Source organism: Pipra filicauda, unplaced genomic scaffold (assembly GCF_003945595.2).
Source record: "Pipra filicauda isolate LSUMZ 115617 unplaced genomic scaffold, ASM394559v2 scaffold252_size1811890_pilon, whole genome shotgun sequence".
In the NCBI taxonomy this organism is placed as follows: Eukaryota; Metazoa; Chordata; class Aves; order Passeriformes; family Pipridae; genus Pipra; species Pipra filicauda.
This window is the reverse complement of record NW_024104368.1, coordinates 611,312-638,344: the sequence shown is the minus strand read 5'-3', so window position 1 is coordinate 638,344 and position 27,033 is coordinate 611,312. Positions and strand designations below refer to the sequence as shown.

The window sequence follows — 27,033 nt, the reverse complement described above, 5'->3', positions numbered from 1 at the left end:
CTTTGAGCGGTGTTCTGCTTCTTCCCCATCTCTGACATTGTTTATGCAGTGTTGGAACTAGACACAGTGAACTGTTCCTGCTTTAAAGGAGACATCTCTTGCTCCTTTTGCACCGTGTTGCCCAGCAGCTCTGCCCTGAGAGAAAGGAAAGCATCACCTGGAGCAGCACAGCTGCCATGGGGATGTTCTGCCATAAAGCAGAAAGAGTGTCCAAATCTCACTTGTTTGGGACTAAACAGAGATCAATGGAATCATTCAGTACAGATGAAATGGGAATGAAGTCCCTAATTTGTCTTCCACAAGCAAAATATCTTCAGCTCTAAGGAACAATACCTCTTTCTGATTTCTACCCCATCCTGTGGTGGCAAGTAAAAGCAAAACTCTGTTATTGTTAGTAATGCTGCTCCACAGAGTTTTAAACAATCCTTTTTCTTAACATCTGGAAAGACTTTTACTGCCAATAAGTGTGCTAAGTAATAATTTGGCTCTCAGTGACAGGACACTTGTAGGTAGAAATGAAATAATCTAGCTTTCAACTGGGACATGGTGGCCAAATCTAAGTGCTGGACTTAAGTATATTTAGTTCAATATTTTAGGCTTCTTACCTCAGACAGGCAAACCATGAACAATGTGTTGCCACAGCAACAGGAGTCAGACAGTATTTTGAATACTATTTTCAGCTAAGTGCCTGTAAAATAACTGCAATTTTTAAAAGCTGTAATAACCACTTTAAATGCGTTTATGCCTGAAGAGAATTTTTGTACATATGTATTCCTTTAAACTGATCCAAGGAGTTAAGGAAATGGTTTTAAAATGCACATTACCAACATATCTAGACTATTTAAATGGTTAAAATGTATCAAAATAATCTTTTGGCAGTCTTCAGTTTTATTTATTCTTTGCCTAATATCATGTAGTTAAAGTAATTTTCATTCATTTTTAACCACTGATAAAAAGTACAGAAAATGAGAACTGTTGAGCATCTTCCATGAAAAGTAATTTCTAAACCTCACTTCAGTCACATGTAAGAGAATAATAGTGTGCAACTCGCACAGTATAATTTGGCACCCATATCCACTAAGGAAGGAAAACTAGGTCAAGAATACAACATCCTCATTTCTAATCAAACTATTTATTTGAGTGTATTAGTTCCCTGCAGAGCTGATGATCTCCCTCATGGTTTTCACACCTACAGCTTGTTACAAATGGTGTGAATGCCTTTTATAAGCTGCAATAAAATTGTGTCTTGCCAGAGAGAGTAAAAAGCCTGATTTTTAATATTCTAATATTAAATAAGCCTGGGTTTCTTCACTGTGCTCAAAGGCTTGCTTCATTTTGCATTTCCATTTGGCTGAACAAGGAGTGAAGTTCAATAATGTACAGTGTTGGCTTTAGGTCTGAACATCTCCAAGTCCCTGAATAAGAGGATGCAAGTGCAGACACCCAGGGGAGAAGATGGTGTGAGATCACTTTCCTTTTGGATCTGGAGAGTACTGCTGAGGTCATCCTCTGGACTATTTCAGTCAGGCACTATACAGTTAAAGCAGGATGGGGACAGAGGGAGGCTGACTTTCCATGAGATGCCTGATCACTGGTGTATGTGTACGTGGTTAAGAGACTCTAGCATTCAACTTCACTGCAGGTTTTCAAACTCATCTTTGTCGGGGAGGTTATTAGAAGGTAAGACCCCAGACTCCTGCACATGGGTGAGTGAAAGTTGAACTGTGTGCTTCAATCAGGGTAGATGTTTCTATGTGAGTATCTGACCATTTCCATAACCAAAGTTATGATGTTCTATAGATATGTGGGTGCTCATGTTTGATGTTTTTCCCTTGCTGCTTCCATGAATCCACCTGTGGGCAAAACACTAGGTATTCAGGTATGGCAGACACAAAAATACCTCATTTGGCTACCAGAGACGCCCCTACTGAAGCCTCACAGAGTCCAACACAGATTAGTCTCATTATTGACTAATTTAGTGTCTGTGTTGAGCAGAATATAAAGTGCAACTTACTACAGGCTATTTTAATGCTAGGTTTGGCATACTGGCATTGTTGCAGAAGGCCATACCTATAGAAATTGCACAGATCACTTCTTTAGGATGTGGTTTGAAAAATGCAATTAGTGGAGAGAATAAAAGACCATGTTTCCTTGTGTAGAAAGAGAATTAAAGCAAATTGATTTTATATCTGGTCTTAGGATGACTGCATGGGAGCCCTATGGGTAAAGTATTCTCTGAGTTCCACAGTACCTTGTGATGTATGTCACTGCAAAGCACTAACACACTTTTTAAAGGAGGTTGATGTTTAAGCTGTGGGAGCAGCTCAGGCTCTGAACAATCACATCTCATTCCTGGAATCTGACAAAACTAAGAAGCAACATACACATTATGAGCACTAGTGAATATGAAGGGCAATATTTCTGTGTAAGCAGGGACAAGGCAAAATTTAGTGTTTTTTTCCTTTAGTATGTCTTTCTGAAATTATTCACTGCTCCTCTCTCAATTAATTTGCCATAAGTTCAAAGATAGAGCCCTTCCCTGGAATGACTGTTCCTACACATTTCTGTGAATAATCTGGGGTGAGGTCTGCCTTGTGTTGTTGCAGGTTGATGTTGAAATAATTACACTGATGTTGATACCTATGGAAATGGGATAAGTCAAAAGATCTTTGTAGGCTCATAAATCTATACTTACCACAAAGGTAACCCTTCTTAATGGTTACTATTTTCTTTTCTGATCCTTGTGCTCTTCTCTGACTTTTAAATAATTACCAAGAATAAAGCCAAAATAAATAGTATATCTTTAAGAAAGTCATCCTTCAAAAGGAGAGGAGCTTTTCTTTTTAGGGGAAGAAATGCCCAATTGAAACTTCAAAGGGATATCTGCACAGGGCTGATTGAGCTCCTAATACTTGAAAACACATCAAAGACTCATGGACTTATAATCTTCATATTTTATTCATGAGATCCTTAGAAGGAAATGATTCAGCATCAGTGAATTTACAAACAAGACACAAAGAAGGAGCTTTTAGAAAAGAACCCTATTTTAATGAGGGTTGTGGAAACTTTCTATAAGGAACCATCATAATCAATACTGATGTAGGGAGAGGAGCAGAGTGCCTGACTAGATTAGGAGGTAGTTTAGCTTTAACCACTGAGTCTTTGTTTGCGCTCCATACCTGATGAACAGCAAGTCCTTGTCAGTGTGCTGAGTCAGCTGGCAAGGCTTCAATGGTCTTTTTTCTACTGCAGGGACAGCCTTATCATAAAGTGCTTGCTTTTTATGCATCTTGGCTCCAGCGCTGGTTGAGGTTGTGGGTTGAATTTTTCTTTCAACCTGGAGAAATTTCTCAGTGTCTCCTTGACCCAGGTCATGATTTCTGACCTAAAATGTATTTGGAATGACAGGTTGACTTTGGTTTGAGAGGTAACTTACTACCTGGCACTTGGGACTCTTCTCACAGTTCAGTTTGTGTGAAGCTGCGCAAGTAACATCCACTTTGCAGAATAAAGATATTTATGCCAACCTTGTATAAGACACTTGCAGATCTAATGAAGGCAAATGCTTTGCAAGAGATCATATTTCTTCTGAATGGACTCTTTTGTGTTCTGAATTTGTAGCTTGAAAACAGATCTACAAGCTCAAGTCTTGCAGAAAGGAGGGTTTGGGACAGCATTATCAGAGGGTCACCTAGACCAATTTACTATCTAAGGCAGGATGAACTATTCTTTTTCCCACCAAATGTTTCTAAGCTGTATAGATATTCCATGAAAGGGAGACTGGTCTTCCCAGTGCTTCTTAGTTTACTTAGGTATGAGGAAAAATCTTCCTAATTTAAATGGACTGGATGTGCTACAGGGAAACCCTTCATATCACACTTTTCACTCAGAGATCGTACTTGGCACTTCTAAAATCTGTTAGTAGAGGCAAATGAATAAAGGAAAATAATTTATTTTTTTTTTCCATCTGATACACCTCTAATTTTAGTTGTTCAGTTTGGTTAGTTGACTGTGCTACCTACAGTCTTTGTGTAGGCATGGTGTAGGCATGGTGTAGGCATCCTCCATGGTGTTCTGAAATATGCCAATTTTTTTTCTTCTTTGAAGTGGGCTCTGAAGGAACCATGACCATCATCTCTATCCATAATCTTCCAGAGCACGGAGGATAACACGAGAGGATAAGCCAACAGGCTTTGTCAGCTGAGGTGGTCTGCCAGGTTTGGCTGGCATGAGATATTCCCTGGAAGATGCTGTTAAGAGATCCCTACTGTGTATTGCTCAGTCACGTATATCAATCAGGGTGCTGTTACTCTTTGAAATGTCTTTTAGGACTTTGTCCTTCTGGCAAGGAACCTTTAGATTCTTTTTTCATATTTCTTTGTTTAAATTAAATATTATCCTTCTTTCTACCCGCTCCCAGGTCTTTTCTCCCACAACAGTGATCTAAAAATATTGAACCAAGAAATTAATCTCTGCTTACTTCCATGTCCCCAAAGAAGAGCAAAAATCAAGATGTAAAAGCAAGGCTTTATGCTTTGTTCTTCCCCATTTGTTCTGAGGCACTGAGAAATTGAGATGTTAATAAGCAGGGCAGCAGTCTAGATATCAGCGTAGTGCAGAAGGTGCTTGCTGGAAATATATGTGATTTTGTGCCTGCATTTTTCATTTGTAGCTTAATGTCTAAGGAAAGACAGTACATTTTTCTAGGAGCGTAGCTGATTGATTGAAAAACTTGACTGGAAATAAAGAGGTTTGGGATATAGTGTTCCAGAAACGCTAACCTTTTTTTATTCTTGCTCTTCTTTCATCTTGCAAGCTTAGCCACGGTCTTTACTCTTTGTCTTTTTCTTGGAGAATGCAGCCTTTCAAAGATTAGTGTCTTTGAAAATTGACTGGAATTTCTAAAGGTGGCTATTGTAGTTGTTTAGAACATCTAGTAATCTTTAATTGTTCATTTGTATGATGAAATAAAGGTCTTTTGGATTTAAGGGAGATGAAGAAAAGGTTAAAATTGATAGTGGCTGAGAGGGCAGCACCTTCCTTCTATGCAAAGAGGTCTTGATAGGAAAATGTTCAGTGAAATCTCTGCCATCCCTCTGTTTAGGAAGAGCTGTTGCTGTTAGTCAGGATCATCAGGTGGAATATTGGCTTATATTTTATTATGAAAACAAATATGATTATTCCACATTCACACAATATTTTGAGATAAATAAATTATTTATTATCAAAACTTTACTCATTAATAGGGAATCTTCCTGTATTACCTTAAAGTTTATTAAAAGGTTCTCACTAAGCTTTGTTGCACCTGTTGATTTAATTTCACATTTAACAGGTGATTGAATTTGCATAAATGTAACTTCTTCAGAGGTCTTAACATCTGAAGACTTAGTAAGAACCACTTGCTGGAATGTTATACAGTATTCACTGTTTGTCTGATACTGCCAGTGAAAGTTCTGCCTGTAGCTTTCTCACACTTTTGTATCACTTCAGCATAATTCCACCGAGTATGTGTTCACTCTATTGGGAAATAAACCTAGAATGGTTTAGACATTTGAGTTTTGCTGAGGACTGGGTAACCATTCGTCTTCTTTATTGTCACTTTTTAGCTCCACCAGTTGAGTTTGGTAAGTGAACATATGGGATAAAAACAATGATAGACTGTCCTGTCTCTCCCAGCTGCCTCGTGTCTACTTCATCTTGTCCTACTTCTTTGCCTTCTCATCTGCTTTCAGAAGGAGTCAATTGGCTCATGTTAATACATACTACATACTGCAAAAGAGTAAGTTTGACATATAAAGAGCTGTAGCTTCACAGTGACCTCTTCTCTGAAGAGGCATGCCAGCTTGTTTGTCTGAAGTGTTCATGACTTGTTCTGAAATACTTTAGGATCAATCTTTAAGTTGTCCATGTATCACCTTTCTTGCAAGCAAAGCATTCCTATGAGATGGACTGTATCCTGTGTCCCTCTCTTATCCCAAGTGGTGTTCATCCCTCCCGTAAGGGTCTCCCTCAAAACACTGCATATACTGAATTGTCCCTAGTAAGATGCATAATAAACATTTTTTAATATATACAGTCCATGTTAGATGTAAACAAGCAAAGCAAAATCCAGAAGAAAAATTAGTTATACATGTGTTGCATCCCGTGTGTTTTTTATGAAGCTACAGGGATGTGACTTCTGTGGATTCCTGTGGACCGGGCTGGAAATATCACAGAGCACACTGTGTTACTCAAAGTGGTCTGTCTGGAAGGCAGGTCTTTCCATATCTACACATTTTCCAAATTACTTCAAGGCTGCTCACATGGCATATTCGAGTCCCTTGAAATACACCTTTTTGTTCACAATAGGTCCTTCCACAATAGAAATTCTTTCACAACAGAAATCTGTGTTTTCTAGCCTTGTGGTTTAAATGATTGTCTGTCTGGATGCATAGTGAAACACAGCCCACAAGACTCCTAAACCTATTTTGCCGTAGGATCTTCTTCCACCCATTCTGACAATTTGTAGGGTTTGATGAATGATTTCAGTGATAGCAGTAGAGAAAAACTTCATTTCAGTAGCACAGTGGATTTCAATAAGAGATCTGATCCAAAATACATGCAGCTCTTACCCTGGGGGTTATGTGTAAAAATGAAACCCATGCAACCAACCATTTCCTCAACAACTGCAAACTTTTTCAGAGCTATTACCCAGGGTCAGAATAAGACTATAATACGACTCTTAACGTAACACTGCCTTTAATCAGAGAAATTGCTATTGCATGGAGAAGCTTCTAGGACATCTTAACAAATATTTCACTAAATCATCCTGCAGTCTCACGTTACATAAAACTTCAATGGCACATTTCACTTTTGACTTCCTAGTAATGGGATTTTCTTTCTGTCACAAAACATTACTTCTTTTTTGCCTTGGCTCAGAACAGATCCAACTGCTGCTGGATAGTGGTGCTCCACTGCTACACAGTGGAATGTTATTTACTGGAGTCTGGTGCTAGGTGAATTTCCATGTAAGGATTTCATGGGAATGGGGTCTCCAAAATAGATGTTGGCTTGGTTCTTCCCTTTTTTCCTACCCTTGCTTTCAATTAGAAGTACAAATTTTCCATCAACTGTGAAATTCCTTGTAAAATTTAAAATTGCAGATCTCTGCAAGTAGTGAATCTACCTTTAGTGCAGCTTTTAAAAGAAGGATTGCTAAAGTAGCTAGCTAAGTGGGTTTTATGTATGTCACACTGACAGGCTCTTAATGCTGCATTTCAGTGCTTCAAAGTGACTGTTTATCTGTGAAGAACTCTGTCCTTGGTATTAATACTTGTGTTAAGGCCTTCAAAAACCTTGGACTAAATAGTTCAGGATATGACTAATGTTATTTCCTATAGATGCACTGTTGTATCCTTTGTACCAGAATGAAGTCAGTACTTGTACGTGGCTAGATATCTCGAATTGGAAAATGAACCATAAAATTCAATCCACATTGATATATATCTTTCAAAATAATAGTCACAATTATACAAATTACTTTGACAGCCATAATATATCTGGCTGCAGACATTCCCTTTATTCTGTATGGGATGCCTGCTTCTAAGAGTAAAACACTACAGAAGTTCTGCAGGGGAATAGAGAAACAGGAATTCATCCATTTGATAAGGTGGGTTGGAGGGAAGAAACATAAAGGTTGCATGGTATTCTGTAATTAAGTATTTGCAGTCATTATGGGGAGTAACTATTGTAGGTATACTTTGGTTTGAAACTGAATTTCCTCTGTGCTTTAGGAAGTATCAGAAGCTTAACATATCTGGTACTTGATACCAAGAAAGTGACATAGAATTTCAAGGAAGTAATGAAGTGTCTTAACAATTGGAAGTACAGTTATGTTTTTAATTACTTTGCACAATGATCTTAAACCATTGAAGCAATCCATGCTTTAACAGCTCTCCTGTTTCTATGGGATTAGGTGTTAGGCATATGTAAAGGAATTTTGCAGTCAAGTCTTGCAGGTATTAATTAATGTGAGAATGACCAAATTTTGCTTGTGTACTCAGCAGAGGCCTAAACTCAAATCAAGATAAATTGGAGAAAGCTGGGTCAAGGCTAGCACAACCAACTTTACAGCTGAATGCTCTTCTGCAGCTCAGGCCCAAGGCATCCAAACTGTGTTATAAAACCCAAAAAGCAGTAAAAGTGAGCCACCAGCACAAACATTGGATTTCATGCATTCATTTTGCTGTCAAGTGTACTTATGTTTCAGTGCAGGTGGCTTGTGCAGCTTTCTGTCATCATTTTGTTTCTCACTACCAGGGTGCTGAAGAAGAAGGGACTGGGATAATTCATTTTTTCATGGTCCCAGTCCAGTAACTTGAATATCTTCTTTCAGGCTCACATTTTGCTGGTTAGGCTACTATCTAGAAATACTCCTCTTTACTCCATAAACCATGTGAGGAAGAGATAAAGTCCCTCTCAAGGGAAGTCTTGAGACTCCTAACATAGATCTTATCTAAGCAGCATCTGAAGTATCTAGGTTGCTGACTTGCTTCTACAGGGGCTAAAGGAAAGAGGTTTCTAGAACAGCAGCTTGTCCAGTGACAGAACCATGTAAAATCTGAGTAACCAGATTTCAAGAGGGACTTTTTTTATCCTCTTATTTTGAGAAATCAGGAGAAAATACAGTTTTATCTCAAGTCAAATAAGAATGATTGTAGCAGAAGACCCCTGGGAGTTTAGCTTGGGAAGCTCTTCACAGGACCTGAGGGATGGATGTGGAGCCACCTGTGGTGATCAGAAGGCAGGCTGTCTGGTGGGAAGCTACATGGGGCTGAGAACACAATATCTTCTCCATAGCTGATGCAGTGACTTATTTTTTGCCAGCTTAGCAAGCTGAAGTGGCTCAGTGCAGGGTTGGAGGAAGGCCAGTTCTGGCACAGAGAGGGTGCAGGGCCACAGTTTGTGATGGACAAAAAAAAATCAGGAATGTGGCAGCAAGTGATTAGATCAGCTCAGGCTAATTTGGAAGCAGAGGTTTATTTTTCTTAACTTTTTTTTTTTATATTTTGACTGCTTTCATGCTTTGTACCTTCCCCAAAGGTTTCTCTCCTGCTCCATGAGTCCTAGTGAGCCCACTGATCTCTGCAGCACCACACGGCCGTGGCCATGCTGCATTACTCATGCTTTCTGCTTGCTCAAAGTGTGTATGCCCAGCAAAACTGAGCTGAAGTTGCGAGCTGTTTGCCTAAACCTACTTCTGAAAGTCTAAAAAGAAGCACCCTTGAAACCATGGTTTTTCTAAGTAGACATTTTTTGACCTAAGAAGCTGAAGAGGTGGCATGTACAGGGGAGAGAAGTAGTACGGGAAAGTACAGAAATCTGTTGCTGAGATGACCTGCTGGTGATGCCATATAAAAATGGTTTCTTAGGCACACAAGAAAGTACTTGTTGGATTGGAAACCTCTTCAGTCAGGTGCACAGGAGGTGCTTTGAAGAGGTGGTGCAGCACAAACACAGATGTTCCTGCATATGGCCCTGGGACACATGGTTGAAGTTCCCAACCCTGTTCCTTTTGAATATTCTCTGCCAAACTTCAGTAATTGAAATCCCTGTTCAGCTGTGGGGCTTGGTGGCTTATACTGTCCCTACTTACATGAAAAAGAATCACATCTGTGGTGGTTTGTAACTCCAGGCAATTTAGATAGCAGTCTAAAGTGGATATGGAATAAATAAATCATGGGCTTAGGAAACAAATAGCTGCATGGTTGCATTTCAGAGGTTACTTGTGTTACAGATAGAGCACCAGTTTGTTCACTGACAGTTGTTTCTGTCTGCCTCTTTGCAGTTGTACATAACTCTGTGGAAAGCCACTGTAGTGCAGCAATGCATTTTTATTGTGTGTTTTCTCCATAACAAACTAACAAAGCATGGAAATCTGGTACATGTTTGTGGATGGCAATATCGCAGACTTTCATGACTTGTGCTTGTACCTCTGGGTATGTTAGTCAGCTTCTGGTACCTCCTTTTTCTTTTCTTCATGTCTATTAGCAGTTCTGAATTTTGTGTCTATTGTATTCAAATGTCCACATGTTTTTTTTAAAAGGTGCTTGACCAGAAGGTCAGTTACTTCGGGTGTGTAGAATAATGATTAGCAGAAACTGAAAATGAGCATGTATCATATGTATAATGCACTCTTCATGCATGCAGGAATGGGGCAGTAATAGTGGTTAACACAAGATAAGCAGGTCTGGCTGTCGGCTGATGGGAAGGCCTTCCTTTGTATTGGTTCTTGTCATGTTAGTGGGAGTCTGTTCCCTCTTTAGTACTTTAAAGGATGAGTTGTTAAGCTGCCTGTGCTGGGGGATAATAGATAGACTGCCTATAATAGATAATAGATAGATAGTCTGCCTATAATAGATAGACTGCCTATATCCAACACCTGTTTGGATTGCTGGAGATTGCTGTTTGCCCAGTGGGGACTGTAGGGTTTTGCTGAGACTTGGGTAATGACAGTCTCATCTGGGAAATGTGAGGCTTCAAAGCTTCCTTTGGCCAGAGGTGGGATTTGTAATGGATGGATTCCCATGCACCTGTTGTGGTTGTGGAAGTTATCGCAGGGTTATAGGTGGTGCAGTTACCTGAGTAGGGTGCTCAACCTCCCTGATAGCACGAAGAGAAATGTATAAATCGATGACTGTCACCAAAATGATGCAGATTCTTTCAAGGTTTGGAAAGATTTGGCTTAATTTGGGGATTTGACAGCAGCTTTGCCCAGGTTCCTACATGCAGCATGTGGTAACAGTTTGTACCCATGCATGTGTCAGTCTGTGCTTTTGTTCTACAACTTTTTCCAATGAACATTTGACTGTTGGTTTAGAATGTACATGTTTTACATGTGATTTATACACAAATACTTTGCACTGTGCTATTTCCTAAAGGATGATCAAGATGGGCTGTAGGAATGATTAACTGTAATACATAAACAAAGTATGCACATATGGGTACAATTTTAACCTCCCTCCCTTCTTGGGAAAAAAAAAAAAAAAGAAAAATAAAAAAGAGGGTACATATACCTAACATGTACCTAATTAAATGCTGAAAAATCCATATTACTCTCATGCAAACTCCCTAATAGAGTTCTTGGTCTTCAGCTTCACTGAAGAAACATATACAGGAAGTTACTCTACCTTTTATTTTGCAGTAATATTTCAATGTTAAATTCCATTGTTATATGGCTTATTTTGCTACCAGTAAAGTAATAAAGGCATAAATGTTCTCATGAAACCACTGTCTCAGGTAAACATCATTTAGTTCCTCAGAAGAGATGCTGTGGTTTACTTTAATGGAGCAACATCTGTTCTTTCAGAATTAAATGAGTTCCCTGCACAATAATTAATAAAAATATTTCCACTGAATATGTCTGGCATATTTTTTATAATACAAATATAAACTCATACAATTGGTGGAAACAAGAACACAATAAGTGCTCTTGTCTTCTTTCCTCCCACCTCCCTTAGAGGATCTCTTAACAAAGAACTTCACTAGATAGTTGTTTTGTTGGTCTGAATGCCTAAACACTGATAGTTCTTTTTGCTGGGAAGACTTGATGTGTTTTCTTGACAGCAATAACTTCAGGAAGATTTCTACTTCTTCTGATTGTGTGATGCTATGGAGTTAATAATCCGAAAGCGTTGCACTAAGATGCTGCAGAGCCTGAGTACACAAAAGAAAGTCCTAATGTATGCTTTTTTAGGTTGTTCCTCCCCAGCAAAATTCACTAGTAAAGAGAATGGGCCACTGCATCAATCAGCACACAGGACTCCACACAGAGTGGATTTTGAGATCTGCAAATAAAAATGAAATTCCTCAAAGTATGACAGGAAGAGAATGGTGAGTGTATTCGCTTGATTTTTTTTTTTAATATTATAAAAATATTAAGCTGCATTGTGCTCATGTTGGGCACCAGATGGTAGGATGTTCTTAAGCTTGGTGACAATTTCTACTGTAACTTCTGGTCATTCATTGCAAAGAGGTTTACTATCTCACACAGCAGCTAAACAGGCTGATGGTAGAACTTAAAATGCTGTAAGGAAAGATGTTTTCTGTAAACAATTGTATAGTATATCCATGTTATGCAGTGATGTTGGAACATATTTTCCTCTGTTGACAACTAAGGAGCATTTCAAGTTGGACTTTTCCTTCCTCCCCCCCAAGGGCTTATGTTATTAAAGAGAAAGAGAAGACTGAGTAGATGACTTAATGTCCCTTTATTTTTAATTTCCCTGGCTGTGATTACTACTTTCAGTGACACCTTTGCCCATTACATGTGTCTTGATCTAAGACTGACAGCATCTGTGTAAAGGTCAGTTTTGGAAAGAGCATGCTGGGATTTAGCTTCCCTAGAAGCATGCATCTTTATTGAAAGGGAAACAAGTGGTTAAATTTGGTGGGGATGGGAAGCTTTTATGTTCCATTATGAAGGAAAAATCCTTTCAAGCAGTTCAAGCTCCGCAACTGTCAACAATGCAGACTGTTAAAGGGATAGCAATCAGCCTACACACCAGACACAGAGATTGAATTCTTACTGCTTGTCATGTAACCAGAGATAAGAGTATTTTCCAGTGACTCCGTTAAAATGAATGCTGTCATAATGATTCTGAGTGAGACTCATCCAGATGTTGCAGACTTCTCGCTGTGGTATTTATTCATAAATCTTGTTAAAATATAATCAGAGAAAACATGTCTCAATTAAAACCATCAAAACTCTGTGACAATGTTCATGCAAATGCAATAATAATCCTGATCTGTTGACTCAAAATTTGTGCAGTAGGTTATTGGTATATTTGAACCTGCTGATGAGAGCTCGCCAATTAATACAAATATAACATCTTACAAGTAAAAGGGGAAATGTAAGTTCCCCTCTACATGAAGGATTATGGATTATGCCCTTTTTGCCTGTATGCATATGACTGCTAGGACTTCCACAGTGCTTAAAATTCATAAAAATTTTCATATGGATTAACTTGTACACGGGCTCATAACTTCTCGTACTTACTCTATACAATTGTTTTTACCTAATCATGGTACATAACACCATTTCATTCAGAAGTCTGGTTGTGTAACATAAGTAGACAAGAATATGAAGATGAAATAGAGTATGTATGAACAACCTAGAGGACAAAACAACTTGTATAAACTGGAGTATCACCACTCTTCTTTCAGAAACTTGACTGTGCAGCCATAGCAGTCTGCTTCTCATTTCCCTCTGGTAAGCTGTATTTAAAGAAGCAAAAAATGCCTTAAGTCTGCATTTCCCTCTAAATAATCTGCTGCCCTGCTGTAGAAATACTACTCAGTTACCACAGGGAGAGGATGGTTCTGATCTGATCATTCTGTTAGGATGTGATCATGCCATGACAGATTTGTCTGTGAAGCTTTAAGACTACTTGCGAATACCAAAAAGAAACAACTTAGCTTGGAAATTGTAACATCGCGTGTCAAGTATAATTTGTATGCAGAAAGAGCTCAGGGATAATTCTTAATTTTTAGGCTCAACTTTAAAGCTGGATGAGCTTTTTGGGGACTGAAGTGCTACAACAAAGTCTTTAGGGCACTTGCAAGTTAAGGCGTGACTGGCAAAATGTATCTTAGCGAGTTCAGGAGCATTCCAAGTAGCTGGATGGAAGAAGGCTAAGCACACTTTGTTATTTAATGTGCAGTAGCTTATTGCTCTCTAATAACTTGTTTGTGTGTCTTACCCTATGGTGACAAAAGTTAAGACTCCTGCTAAAAATTTGTAGCAAACTTGATAGAAACAAATTCTCATGCTGCAAGACAGAAACCACAATGCTGAGGCTTGTAAACTGCAAATTGATTCTATAAGCCACAACTGTGCAAGCCCAATGTTTATCTTTCAGTACCATTGTGCACTATTGCAAATGGTTCCCTGGGATTTGGGTATTCTCTGACTGCCTTACCCCAAAGCAGAGGACTTTCCCATCAATCTCTGACCACCAGGATGCTGTTCCTCTTCTCCTATCACTACCAGATTGGACTACACAACTTCTGGGTTGGCACAGACAACCACCATTTTCATACTGTGGAAAAATCTGCAAAAGAGGTGTGCGATTGTTGCACTAATATCTGATTGTAAGCATTTTTACATCCTGTCTTGATACTAGCCAGGCATCAGAAAATTCTTTTCAACTCAGAATAGGTGAAGGTGAAACTGGAAATAAAAGAACATAAAATATCCTAAGTAAACCCAAATTACAAACTAGATCCAAGTTACAAATCCCTAAAGAAATTATAGAAGAAGGAATGAAAGAAAACCACACTTGATATAAATTCACTGATCTACAAAGTACTCGGTAGAATTCCTTTACAGACTCACTTTATGCAGACAGGTCCTAGAAGAGGATCCTAGCTCTTACAGCTGACGACTTGTAGTCCTCCAGGGGTTTCCTTCAGTCATCCCATTTTCTCCTCCAAAATGCATTTACCTTTGAGTTATTCAGGGAATACACTTTTAACTTCTGCTGGTAAAAGGACTCTTTCACTTTTTTACTCTTTTTCCATCACAAAGATGCAGGTGTGTTACTTTTGCAGATTGCATGACGTTTCCTGTCCTGGACTGGCCTAGAGGTCATTCCTTGACTCTGAGAGTTATTTTCATCTCCCTCACTCCCACAGAGAGCTAATTTGTATGCTTCAGTGTGAAGTGTCTCCATCCACTAAGCCTGTCTTTCTTCATGCACAAACTGATGTAAAATGTATGTAGCTCATTTTTTCTTTCGAGAGCGGATGCTTTGGGTGAAAAATAGGTTTGGAGTGATTGACTCTTCAAATCAATCTTTGGTAGTGCAACACACAGAATTGAGCTGCATAGCTTTCTTTGTCCTTGCAAACCACACTGTGAAGCAGGAAAGTGCTGTTCTCTGTATTATGCCTAGCAAACCGGAGCAAAAAGAGGCTTAGAGGAGATCCCCCTAGGGATTTCAGCAGTCAGTGTTAAGTGTCCCTCTATGGCTAAATCCATGTGCAGGCCACAAGCCTCCTATTTAATACTGTAAGTGCCCAAACTGCCTTTGCATCTTAAGTCTTGTGAGTTCCCAGAACAATCCTCATCCCACCTGGGCACAGGAAATGAGCAGCTGTCTTCAACTTATAGACATTTCTCTGCCTGTGTTTTGAGAGTCCAAGGAGAGATTGAAGGGGTTGGAGAAGCTTATGTTCAAAAGTTGTTCAATAACCGACAGCAGCCCAATATCTGGGCAGTGCATCTGGGATGTGGAGAGAGGAAGGTTTGATGCCCAGCTTTGCTTAAAACATTCAAAACCTTTAAACATTTCAAGTCTGCCAGCAGAATAAGCAAAATAAGCCTGGCAACTAAGACATTTTATGGTGGGAATAACTCTGTCTCTTGTAATTGTATTCTCTCTCAAGACATTTGAGAAGAAAATAATGCCAGAGTTACTGGGCCAGAGTGGAGTGGACTTGCTGGTGAATGGAGTCACCTTGGCAGAGAAGGGTCAAGACCCTGCTCCACACAACATCAGGTGCTCTTTGTCAGACTTTCACTGTCATAAAGGTACTTCCATCCCCTAATGGTGTTGATTTCTGCTCTCCTTGACCCCACAGCTCCAGAGTCACTCTGTTGATCACAGCAACTCTCAGGTCTCTATAGTAACTTGCCTCCTACCCACAAACAAGAAAGTTTATGTCTAAGCAGGGCATTGAACCAACTGCAGTCTTAAATAACCATCCTTCCAGTAAATAATTTGATATTCGTTACCCCTTATTTCTTTCAGCTTGTATTTGTTAGTTGGGATATCAAGGCTAGAGGTGTCTTAGTGAAAGACAAAATAGCAATTTTGAACTGTAAGAGTTAGGGAATGGAGGTTAACAGCAAGTGTGAAGGGTTAGGCACTTTTACTAGAGTACATGTGTTCAGTATGTGCTGAAGGACTTTACAGTGATGTGGCTCCCTTGTTAATTCGGAGCCCAGTTGGCATTGAGCAAAGGAGTCTTTTGTGCTCACCAAAAGCACTCTGGTATCCAAATTAAAAGTGGGGATGACCTCTGAAAGCGAAGTAGCACTCTCGACTAAAGTGTCACGTTCCCTTGACGTTGCTCTGTTGCTGGTGTTGAACTGTGGATGTGCACTTTGGGAGGAGGTAGAAGATGTCCCATATGAACTATGTCAGCCATCTGATGCTTCCAAACCTTTGATAGTCTGGTGTCTGGATAAACAGTAGTGGGGCGTTTGCTGATGTCTTAGAGTCACCTAATCCATTTGGTTGAATTCTGCTTCTACCTTGCTCTTAAAATCTTGGGGTGTGGTACTGTTTCTCATTTTCATGCCAGAAAAATAAGTTTATTTCCAAGACTATGAAGCATCTGTTGGTTAAAAGTTATAAGCTGTAATTCCATAACCCTTTATTGTCTCCAAGTGTATATCTAAGGAAATATTTGAGTAGACTGAAGTGGTATTGATACATTGTCTAATGGATCTACAACAAATGCTACTCCTCTATAGAGGGCAATCTAAGGACTGTGGCCCAAAAAACAAGTAACAGCTGAAATGTAATCATCACTAGCAAGAGAATGAATCTATGACAGAAATTAATACAGGGGAAAAAATGTTTTGGACAGAAGAAATGCTTCCTGAAGGATGGATGCATGGCTTTGTGCTTATGATTGAGAAAGTTCAGGTTAAGTTTGCTGAGGGGAATATTTCTGCAAAATCCCTCTTGATGAAAGTCAGGTCCTTAATTTAAAAAGGCTGTCATACTGTCTGCAATCTATTTATCAAAGTAGGATGGAAGACACTTTTCTTCAAATTTATAGCCTCGTCAGCTTGTAAATGTAGAAGTAAACTGAAGTAGAAAGTGTTGTGTTATTTTAAAAACTGATTACTTTCTAGAAAAGACCTCTATCTCTGTTTGCTTGTCTCATTATTGTGACAGCATTTCTCTGATAGCTTGCTGCTGCCAGTCCTTATTAGACAGGCAAACACATAGGTGCTTTTGTAGGCGCTGCTATTTTGTCCTCTGGATGGACTTTGTCCTCTGTCTTCTCAATTTGCCTATTGTGGACTACTGCAGACTGAGCAATGGGAAACTCTTGATTTCAAAGGTGAGTCTTGTACTCATGGCTTCAATTTTCAGCTGTTAGAGCGGCCTCATAATCTTCATCTAATCTTCATCTACCCCAAAGGTGTGAAATAGGGTCCATGTGCAATAACTTTTTGATGCTTAAATAATCCAAACTAATGAATGAAGTCCTCTTTATAATCATGAACTACCTTTCGAGACTGATCTGTCTTGTTTTATCACAGTGGTTGTAAAGTGACAGGCTTAGATGTTTAAACTTACGTGAAAGCAATGTCACCTATTTTACTCAGACCATACTGGAAAGGGTTATGACCGGGCATAGAAGACCAGATGTTCAGAGGAGCTCAGCTCCCCAGTTAGGCACTTAGATGAGGTCAGTTTTTCACCTTTGTTTCTCTCAACATAAACTAGAAGGTGCTCAGCAGGGCTGCACAGTTTTGTAATCTCATCTCAGTGCCAAAAATAAAGCAATGAGAAAAGGAGCTGCATGTCTCAGGAAATTGCAGCATTTTAGTATCACTGATCTCAAGTCAGAGAATGAATTGAAATGCATCAACATAAAATTCACAGAGCACAGAGATCTCTTACTTCATTATTTTGTAGTGATAATAAAATATTTCAGTGTTCATAAATTGTACTATTGGTTTTGTTAATCTCTTATAGGCTGCAGGGCTCATATGGGGAGGCCTCATATTTTGTGCCTCTTTACCCTCCCTTTCTCACAGCCAAGATGAGCAGAAGGTGCTCTATCACAGGCAATACACTCCTGTTTGTCTTTGGTGCTTCTTTTTTGTCCCAAAAGCAAGCACAGAACTGGACTTTCAGAGTGTGAGAACAGCCAGTGTAACGAAGACAGTAATAAGAGAAAGTACTTGATTTAATACATATGCTAGACAAACAGATGAACCACTTGCTGGAAAACAACCTAAGTGGGATGAACTCTAGTTATAAATGTATTATTGCTGGTGCTTGTATGGCAAGTTTGGAAGCTTGTCATGGCACCCACTTTTTATTACGCTGCTCTTTGAATGTTTGACACATACCCTGACTTGTATAAGCACTTTGAGGTTTTTTTTCTTCAAGCAAACAAGCAAGCTTGCTTTTTTTCTGTACAAAAAACAAAATCTGCAAAAATACATTAAAAAAACAGGAAGGTAAACTGCATTCAGCCTGTACCCTCTGGCAACCATCTTTAAAAAGAGTTTGGGTTCTTATATACACAGGAGTTTGGAGGATGTCTTCAACTCTCGGTGGGTTTGTCAGGTCTGTGAATCACAGCAAATCTCACTAGAGATAGACCATGTTAAAAACATCCCTCTTTCTTCAGACATGCAAATGTCCACAGCAAACAGCTGCTGCATGAAACAAATAGGGCACAGGATTTGTGGCAGCTAGGAAAGGGATGTCTCCCTGTCCTGCTGCTGGGAGGCAGCCACCACTGAGAAGGGAGTGGACTTGGAATTTGGAGTGAACATCTCTAGTCAGCATAGGAAGGGCTGGCAAAACCTGTCCCTCTGAACCAGTTCTTCCACAAGCTCTGTGGCTCCCTGGGAACACTGCATTTAGGAGAAGCTGAAGCAGGAAACGGCTTTGGACAGAAGACTGATATGCTATTGCTTTCTCCCCCACAACCCATAAGCAACTAGATATGCTGAATTTGCTGTGTGCAAGGTCACAGTGCAACAATAAGTTTTTTCCTACTCACATAAAAAGTTGGAACCTTTAAAAAGGGTAGGGTGGATGCTTGTGTACTGGGAGTAGCACATGGTCTTGATTCTACCTTTTTCATTAAGAAGAAAGTGAATGCTTGCCCCTATAAAAAGCAAGGTTTTAAATTTATGTGTACTAAGCACAACTTCCTTACTTCAGTGGATAGATAAACTGTATCAATGTATGTATAGCCAGTTTGGGGTTTTGTCTATTAAGGTGATTTAGCTAAAAATTTTAAGTGATTTTTCACATTAGTAGTTTGGTGTTTTCCACAAGGTATTTCTATTTGATTTTGTGTTGTTTCCTTGAGCATTAATAAAAATTGATTTAGGCAATAAACATTGTGGTGGCAATCCAATAAATAAGAGAGACCCTGTAAAGCGATATTGAAATAGGAGACTTACTGTGAATTGCTTCAGCAACAACTTTCCCCTTCAGGTACCAAACCATCAACAAGTAACACTAACTTATGTGCAATAGCCCTACCACTGTGAGGTAGATACAGGCAGGTTTTTGCTTCCTGCAGATCCAATAAGATCTTGTTCCTTCTGAGAAAGGATTATTTTAGGGCAGATGGTGGCAAGGATGCCATATGATAGAGAGGTCTAGTTGGGGGTATCACAACCAACTCTGTGCTGTAGGTACAGCACAAAGTGCTTTGGCAAGAATCTGTCATTCAACCTCCTTGTCAGCTGTTTCTGAATTTATGTTAGAGGAGTGCATTCTGGGAAACAGAGGTACCACACTTTTTCTTCCTTTTCCTCTTTTAGAGAAAGTGCTGATGAGAGGAAAAAAGTGTAACTTGACAGGGTATGGAGAAAAGACCTGCAGTACAAAAAGCATTGTGTTGAAATTATAAGGTATTGTGCACTTCCTTTAATCTAGAGCTCCTGAATTCCTCAAAAACAAACTTAAAAGAAAAACATTGAAATACAAGTAAACTATTAAACTGATATTTTCACCTTAAATGCTGATTCCTACCAGGTAGTCCCTTTCACAAAATGCTGCACTAAGGTGTTGGCTTAGTCCAAATGAGAGGTCTTTGCTATGAAAGTCAATGCAAAAGGATTGACTGTGCTGCAAAGAATCTGGACTGAATACAAGACTGAGTTGCAGATGGACAGATAGGTCCAAGCCAGAGAGAAATCTGGATGATATGGTAAGTAACAGCCCATATTTTACCTGTCTTCTCATTCTCAGATGGTGTGTTAGTATCTAGTCAAGGGGAATTCTGGTGAGGATTTCCACTGATGTTATTAGGGAGGCTCTGCAAATATTTACAGCTATTTTTGAAGACAGAAAAGGACAAAGACACATTTTTTTTAATAAATTGAGGAATTAAAGACTGTTTTTTCTCCAAATGGCAAACCTTGGCAAGTAGATGAAAAGCTTACGGAAACAAATTGAACCCCAGGACTCAGCAGTGCTTGCTGTGAATTGTGTAACATTGCAGAGTGCTTTGAAAGGCTCTGATTTTCACTAAGAGCCTTTCAAAAAGAAGGTATCTTTTCACCCCTGACCACTACAAACCCACACAGTTGTTCAATGTCCAGCAGCTTCTGTGGCTCTGATGTGATGCTTTGTGTATTGGGAAGGTGAAATTTCCAGGGACATAAAGAAGTGGCACAAGGGAGATGCTGATCTGGCAGAAAGTTTGCTGACAAATATTGTTTGCATTACAACTGTGTAAAAATGTGATGACCAATGGCTCCTAACAGGAAGCCATCCCTTTGGATGAAGGAGTGCAGAGCTGAACCTGTGCCTAGCTCTGGAAATCAGCTGGATATCTTGGAACAGACTGAATGTAGGTGCTGGAAAGAGTAGCAGAAGTGAGAGAGGAGGAGTGGTTCTGGAGGGGTTGGGAAGTTAGGAGCTCTCTGCAGCCCTATGCTATTTGAACAGAGGAGGAAGAGCTTTCTCCAGTGGGACTCATAATTTCCAGTGACCTCAAGCAAGCTCTGACTACAAAGAGATTGGAAATCTGTGATCTGAGACTTGCACTGCCTTAATGTAACAAGCCTAGTCAAAAGTCTACAGCCATGGATATGGCCTGTGGTGCTAAATGTCAGAGAATATTTAAAGCCTTAAACATTTAATTTGAGTCAGAATCCACAATGGAGTAACCTGGACAAGGGATAATTTCTAAAATGAAAAGAGAGAAATAAGGTAAGATAAAAAGAAAAAAATGTATTTTTAAAAATGAGGTAAAGGGAATGAGTTGATCTGTGTAATGATGTAAGCCCAAAGGACTTCAGGGCTCTGTGGGCTTGGCTTGAGAGGCAAAGGAATAGCAGGATTTAAGAATGTGGTAACCTAGAAAAGGTTTTATACCCAGTTTTACTTGGGAGAGACTTTTCTGGGTTCTGGCATGGATAAGATGTGACAGTGAGTTATTATACAAGTTTAGCAACACTGACTTGGTGGGACTTGTGATGAATGGCTTGTGGGGATAGACAGCAGGGAAAGAGTTGGAGACTGCAGGAGCAGTCTGTATGTGAAGATTAGGAGGCATCTAATTAGGAGCACCCTGTATGTGAAGATTCTTGTCTAGTGGTGACTCTGCCTCATTTTCAGCTGGACTTCTATATAAAATAAGGCAAAGTTAAAACATGAAATTTCCAGTAATAAAGACCTTTTTGTCCTCTTTATCTTGATTCTTGAAGTGACTCTCAGCTTTTGGGAAATGGATAAAGAAGAACCATTCTGCTTGAAGGACTTGTTCATGTCTTCCAAGATCTCCTCTGTTCCTTAAACTACAGTAGCAACTGGTTGTGGGTTGTTTCTCAGTGTATTGCCAAGTGTCTAGAGAGTGGAAGGTAGCATAGAGTAAAGTAATTATTTTGAAAAAAATTAGACCTGATGTAGTTTTACGTCTCTTTCAGGCTGTTTTATTGTGGTGGCTAGTCATAAAGGAGAATCGGATTTTTACCTTCTGAGAAGGATGTCTTCCCTGCATGGCTTTTATCTGCACAAGATGTCTCATCAGTTTCTGATAGTGAGGGGAGTACAAATGCATGTGCTTAATATGCAGTAACCAACTGTCTGAACAGTGGCAGTGTGAGGCACTGAGAAGTGTTGGTGTGAGAAAGCCTGTGGTCTTGGTGCTGGATTTCCAGAGCTTTTGCCTTTAGTAAGGAGAGAATGTATTGTGATGCTGAATTTCACATCTTCTATCTGAGTGGAGAATATGTAAATAATCTTTGCATGACAACCTATCCTGCCCATCTGCAGAGTTGTATGTGCAGAGCATATGTACTGTATAGGAAGAAAATTTATCCATTTGTACTTATGGAAAAAGAGTGTGAAATGGGTAGATCCTGCGAAGAAATACAGCTAATGCCTTGCCAGTAGGTAAACCGGAATGTCAAAATTCTACCAGCTTGGACAGTCTCTTAAACAGGTCATATCTTTTGCACTCCATCTGTATAGTAATCACATCACTGAACATCTTATCATTCCTAGGGTTTAAGTTCGAGATGGTAGGAAAAGTGTCTTCCTAGTCAGCAATATCACTAGATGAAGGAAGTTTAGAGAATGTCACTTTACACAAAATATTTTCTAGGAGAAAATTAGGAAAGGGTCTGTTTTGTGAAGTTCAGCAAGCTCCTCTTGGCCATTTCAAAAGGAACTCTTTGACCACCCCCACCTTTTTATAACTGTTTTACTTCACTCCTTAAAGAGTATTTCTAAACTTCTTTTGGACTCTCAAATGAAAGTCAGACATTGTCTTGCAAAAACGGAATGGTTTAGTCACTGTGCTGTTCTCCATAATTCTGTTTGAAAGAAGCTTTGAAGGAATTTTTTCCATTTGGTGGGACAGTAAAGTGTCAGCATTCCCTGCTGAACTTACATTGCTCCCTAGCAAGTGTTTGCAAGAGAGCTGGGTCTCGCTGCGGTTATACTTTCTTGTCAAGACCAGATGCCTCTTCTATAGGGAGTAAAAAAGGCAAGGCTGTTTCCAAATATTAGCTATTTGCTTTCTTAAAAGAAAAAAAAAAAAAAAAAAAGCAACTTACTAGGTTGCCTTTGGGGTAAATATTGCCACAGTTAAGTGGTTTTCATTCTATATTGTACATTTCTAAAACAACACTGCAATTTATTGACTAATTTTCTATGGTATAATATAAACATTGGGGTGGTTCTTCTTTTTACGTGTTTACCTGTGACAACCCAGCCATAAACATAATTTAAAAGGTAGTGAATGAGATCAGAGTATTTTTTTTACAGGGTTCATTATAATAATATAACTTTCATATGAGAATACCTCACTCTTTTCTCACAAATCCCTGAACAGATTTCAAGGCACTCAGTTGCACTGTGTTAAGAAAACCAAGCAACTCTGAGACTGCCCTCATCCTTTCTGAGCCTTATCTCTTTACATTTACAGGCACTGATTTCCACTGGACGAAGTAAGTGGGCAAAGTAAATGCTTGTTGTTAAATAAATAAAGGCTAGGGTTTTTTTCTTAAACCAGTAGAGAACACTAAAATTTCTTCCTCTATATTCTGACCTTCTCACAGGCACTTTAACAGTTCTGCACATTTTCACTCTTTTAGACTTTATTAGTTTTATATTAATACAGCTCTTTGCTAATTCACTAATTGCAAATGTTCTCAGCACTGAGGAATGATGCAAGCAGCACATCCTGAGCCATGCAATCACACTAAGGTTTTTCACTGCAGGAGTTTGTCTGTATGACTGCAAATACTTCCTTTTCCTGACTGTCAGGTCTCAAAGTAAGTACCTCTGCCTGTCATGATTGTCCGTGTTCAGGAGAGGATGGGCAAATATTTGGGCTGCTTAGCAGAATGAATTGTATCTTTCCTTTGTAGCTGAGTGGTGTTTAGATCTGAATACTATGTCCAGGTAGCTTAGCAGCTTCTCGCTTCTCCCTTCCCACCAATTTTTGACCCCACTTAAAGGTGGTGTGAACCAAACTGAATCTGCAAGAGCACGGAGAAGTATCTGCATTGGCTGTATTTGGATCAGAACTATGTGGGAGAGTTTGGTAGAATAACAGGTGTACAAAATTATTCCTCTGCTACAGTGTTTTCATTATTAGGATATATATCATATTACAAGAACAAAAACTAAAAAAGAAAAAGTCATACACTTAAAAAATGCCAAAAACTTAAAAAAAAAAAAAGGCAAAAACCCCCCCCAAGCCAAAACATTTTTAAAAGCAATGGAATTATGAGGCATGAAGGTCCTCTCTTAAAGTGGAAAATCTGTGTTAAATTTGGTTTAAGCTTGGCAGCATTCAAGCAAGGTACATGTTAAAATATCAAAATATTTTCTGTCATTTCTCTCCTGCGTTATGATGCACTGGCAGTTAATCATAAATGACCTGTAGTTTCACTGGGGATGGTCTTTTTTTTTTTGTTTGTTTGTGCTCCTTAATCACAAAATAGATGCTTAAATGAGAAGTTCACTCTAGAAAGGCATTTGCTGTTTAGAAAAAATTGCCAGCTATATCCTGTTTTAGGTACTTATGGTTCCTGGACATCTTGATTTCAGTTTGACTCGAGTATTTGGGATGCTGAGCAATGGGGCTTTAGGTCACTTCTGGAAATGCAATCTATGTTCCTGGCTCTTGTTGGTTAGATTGTAAAAACAGTCTGAAAGCTTTTGTAGTTGACATTAATTAAATCTTGATCAGGGAATTAGGAATTTGGAGCTTTGTTGCTAACTTTGCCACTCATTGACTTTTACAGCCAGGCATTACCTATCCCTTTTTTGGCCTTGTTTCCTTTTCCAGAGTTTAGCTAATGGCACTACAGGGACTTCTGAGTAATTTGTACTTATGTAGAATGCTTAGTGCTTAGCACAGTGTGGTTCATTTTCACTAACTCCTCTAAATTATACAGTACTATAATAGTCCTGATGAAAGCAATGGGGTGGGATAGTTACATTGCTGGCTTGTGGAGCTTGTGGACATGCTTCCTTTTGGCATGATAACTCCTCTGACGTAGTGTTTCATTTTTTCTTTCAAGCATCTGTTTCAATACGATTTTAGAAATGGCTGCATGCCCAGCAGCCTTGGTCCTCTGAGCACGTGTGAGTAGTAAAGACATGCTGCTTTAAGATAATACTTATTTTTGAGATACTCATATTGGAGTTCATCAATGAAGTTGTTTTAGCTTTGGAATAAGTTGGTGTATACGTTCGGATTATTATAGCCAAGGATAGCTTTTGGGTGAAAAGTCGCTTTGTCAAAGATACATTTTGGGATTGAATGCCTGTTGCAGGAAATAAAAAGCAAAACGGAAAAGCATACATTGTAATTAGTTTTTATTAATTAAATATTTCAGTTTTAATATTGAAATAAGTTGTATTTTGCTTGTATTTAACACTAAAAAATTATTTAAAAATGACATTGTAACTACAATAGTTGTAGCTACAACCATTAGTTAACTTAATTTCTTTTCAATTGACTTTAAAAACAAATATGACTGATGATTTACCTGAGGTATGTGTGCGGTGTGTTCAGGGTTATTTTTCGTGGTTTCCAGGAAGTCAATTGTTTACTCATCTTTTAATATGTTTTGGGTTTTTTCATATTTGAGCAGTAAGATGACCTTACTGTCTGAGTTTTCAAGACTACCACTGCAAATAGAATAAAGAAGGAAGGAAGGAATAAATAGAAGGTAGAGAAGAAAGTGTGTTTTGCTGCTACTTGCATTTTCCATGTATGTGTAAATAAGGGGGCTTTTAGCATAGTTATCTAATGATCAAGATCTTCAGGGAGTTTTTTCCCTGGTCTGTTAAGAAATATGTCTTGAAAGCATGCTGACTGTGCTTGTCATAGAGCTGAACAGTTGTGTTGTGACACGTGTTAGAGCACGTTCGAATACACTTAAGCAAGCATACAAAACTTTGAACTTGGTACATTCGTTTTTCTTCAAGGAAGTTACCATGTTCATCTACCATTTCAAACCAGACTGTTGTACAAAGATTCAGGAGCGGGAGGGAAGGAGAGGAGACGTTGAAGGTGAAAGTCGTATCAATACCATAAATAAGAAATGTGGGCAGTGCAAAGAGAATCTGTAACAATGTTGACATCTAGTAAACATATAAAAAATATTTTCCCCAAGTTAGAATAAATTAAAAGTTTCAGAATTGTTTTGTGAAACTCCTAGTAAAAATTCATGAAAATAGGTGGATGTATTAATTGTTTTCCTATAAAATCTTGGGAAATTGAAAATATCAAGTATCTGAAAAAAGATGTTTCTATACTCATCTACGGTGTTTAGATACCTTCTGCTTCAAAAATACAAAGTAGATAAGAGACAACCCTTCTTGATCTCACAGGTGTAATGAAGCAAGGCTTTTAGGTGTTCTACCTTGTAAATCAGAGCACTTTCCCATTTGCAAGTGTGTAAATATCTCTTATGTTATAGCTAACTGATGCTTTCTTCCCCTTCATGTTTAAATAATGCATGTCATGGGTATCTAGTTCTGCCTTTGGGAAGCTTCTTAATAATTTCTTTTCTGTGAAACAGTCCGAGCTTTAGTTCCCTTGCTTCCAACCCAGCTCGACTACCATTGCATGCCCTCACCTATTTTTTTCCATCATACTGGTCCAGTTTGTGCTGCCCAGATTTGTCAGTATTTTATCAAACACACTTTTCTGCTGACTTGAAAAGATTTTATTTGCTATGGTGGCACTTGGGTTTTGAAGAACAATATTGTATTTCTATTTCATACCTGCAACACCTACCATCTCTGTTTTTAAAAAGGAGACAAAGAAAACTGATCTAGTAGCATTACAAGTTCTCCCCATATCTGGGGAGTAAAACAGGAGCACCACTTCCTCAGGAGCTTTTTATTTTTTCTCAAATTTTTCTGTCTTCACTGCTCTGTTCTCTCAGTAGCCTGTTTTATTTTTCTCAATAGGTCTTTAGCATTCAGCTTCCTTCTCCTTCCCATGAGTTTCACGCATGTTATTTAAGGACTTCATAAGAGCTTTGTTGTCAGTAATGCAAATTATATGCTTAAAAAAATTATGGATGGCAACCAGAAAGAGAAGCTTCATTTTGTTGCTGATTTCAGGTAATTCCTTTATTTCTCTCTTCTTGAGATTGACTTAGTGACTTTTGAACTATCAGAATGTGGTGATGTTTATAAAATACATAAAGCACTTAGGCAAGATAGCAATGTGGGATTGTCCATACTGAGTTGAGAAGTGTGGAGACTGTGTCAGTGCAGTGCAGAGCATAAATGAAAG

General features: G+C 38.9%; 1 long non-coding RNA gene across 1 annotated transcript in view; it reads left to right on the top strand.

Moving 5' to 3' along the window:
- Positions 1–27,033, top strand: part of LOC113990043 — a 271,781-nt gene that overhangs the window by 102,797 nt on the left and 141,951 nt on the right. Inside the window, exon 5 of the long non-coding RNA XR_005563807.1 lies at positions 11,735–11,871. This is a non-coding gene — a long non-coding RNA (uncharacterized LOC113990043). The remainder of the gene's footprint in view (positions 1–11,734; positions 11,872–27,033) is intronic.